This window comes from Chionomys nivalis, chromosome X, assembly GCF_950005125.1.
Source record: "Chionomys nivalis chromosome X, mChiNiv1.1, whole genome shotgun sequence".
NCBI lineage: Eukaryota > Metazoa > Chordata > Mammalia > Rodentia > Cricetidae > Chionomys > Chionomys nivalis.
In genome coordinates this window covers 106,119,990-106,122,214 of record NC_080112.1, presented here as the reverse complement: position 1 = coordinate 106,122,214, position 2,225 = coordinate 106,119,990, and positions in this window count along the sequence as shown.

The following is a 2,225-nucleotide window of genomic DNA, read 5'->3' as shown; positions in this document are numbered from 1 at the left end:
ATATACCTGAAGGCTGAGTCCTCCTATTCTTGCTATTCTCAGAGGAGATATTATTCCTAGGAATTCCTTGTCTACAGTTCCTTCTCAGATGTGCTATACTACCACAAATAAAACAGTTGGCATTTTTATGTCTCCTCATTCCTTTGGAAATTGCTTCTCCTACCGAAGATTCAGTATTATAATAAAATGTTTCAGTGTTCATTGTATGCAAGATCCATTCACCCATAAGTGCTGATATAACCTTTAAAGGTCCAAGTATCTTTTTGCCTTCTAAGTTCACATTTAAGAAATTCAATAAGTACTTATTTATCATCTAGGTCTGTTACTCCCATTTGTACAGCCTTAGTTAATCTTTGTAAAAAATCAATAAAGGGTTCTCTCTGGCCTTGTTTGACCCTGGTATATGATTCAATATTTTTCCTAGTCCTTGAATCCTGTCCCAGGCATTTAAGGCTACTTTGTGGCATAGGAACAAGATTTGTTCATTGTAAAGAACTTGAACCTGTGGGCCAGAATAAGGGCCTTTACCAAGAATTTAATCTTTGGAAGTCTCAAAGCCTTTTACTTTTCCCTGTTGTTCCAAAATTTTTGTCTATTCTCTGAAACAAATTCTAAACATTGATTGGGGTTCACCATCCAGAACTGCTAAAACTAACTGAATATAGTCATGTGGCATTGCTTAAAAGCTAGAAGACCATGTCTTTACCATCTCCCTAACAAATGTGGAATTCAAACCATAAGTTACTACAGCTTGCATAATTTTTTTTAGATCATTCATTCTACCTTCTCTGGATCTTTTTGATCCTTTAGACCTTGATGCTTTGTCAGAGTAGATTACAGGGTAGGAATCTAAAACCCTGTGTAAGTCATCTCTGTCAGTGACTGGCAATGTTGAATGCTGTCCTTGTGCCTTCTTTCCCTGTTCATCAGCTCCAATAATTTCCTCAATTATTTCAAATCGTTTTAATATTTCCTTTTGTAAAGCCCGAATCTCCTGGGCTATATATATTTCTAGTGATTTCATTGAGGCACCTAGCCTCTGGTCCTCATCCTGCACATGTGATTCCATGGTCTGAAGTTTCTTATTTAAAGGTAACATCTCATCCTTGGACATTATTTGAATAGCATGCAGATTGCTCTCCTGGGGAAATAATCTATCTGCTAACTTATAATAACTTTTTAACAAATTTTAATTGTCAAGTTCAACAGTATGAATTATTTCAGAAAATGTCTTAGTACCTTTAGATATGGTTTCAATTTTGTATGTCAAATTAATTTTATTTTTTAATAGTATTAATTTTTTCAGGTAACTTTTGATTTTTGGTGGTATTAATCCTGGCATCCAGCTGTTCAATATTAGTCTGTAAAGACTGTATCATTCCTAAAAGTGCCATATTCTTAATGATAGAATATGGAGAAGAAAACTGAGTCTCAATACCCAATAAATTGAAGTATCACCATAAACCATATAAGCCTCACATAATACAATTCATAGTATTAGCAAAAAAGTTACTAAGAGTTTCAATATTAATGTAGTCTGCCATGTTGATTTAATAATTACCTGTTATATGATCTGGTAAACTGTAATCTTTATTGTCGAGCAGATGTAATGGGTGCAGAGTTGCGAATAGAAGCAATGAAACTGATGGCGACAGGAATGGTCCTGAGCTTTTTTAGTTTCTGACCTGCTTTAGTTTTCTGCATTGGTACTGGTGAAATAATGAGAAATATGCTTTGCTTGACAAATTAAAAGCAATTAAATTAATTCGATACACAGAACAAGAAAACCAGAACTCATGGGCAGGAGCAAAACCAGATGCTGCACAAGTCACTATGTGGCAAGGAACCACGCCAGGGAACACAGGAGTCACGTGTGTGCTTGGGAAATTTCTAAGCTTCCACACACAATACACTCCCCTGTAGCAGGGTTTCTACATAAAATTGCTTAGGTAAGGGAGATCTGATCTCGGCACCAGGAGAGACAGCAGCGGGGTGAGTGTGTGACCGGCGGCGGAGGAAGCAGCCCTGGACAGGGAACTCTGAAGTTCCTCATCCCCCACCCTATACTCCCTGGGCTCCCTGCAGGGGCTCTCCACCCTGCATACTGCCTCTCTCTTCTTGTCCCACCCAGCTTGCATCCAGAACCCTTCTTCCTTCTGCCCCCTTTCCTCTTTGGACACATAACACCATCCAGCTCAGTCTGTCTGGCGCTGGGGGCAAATCCT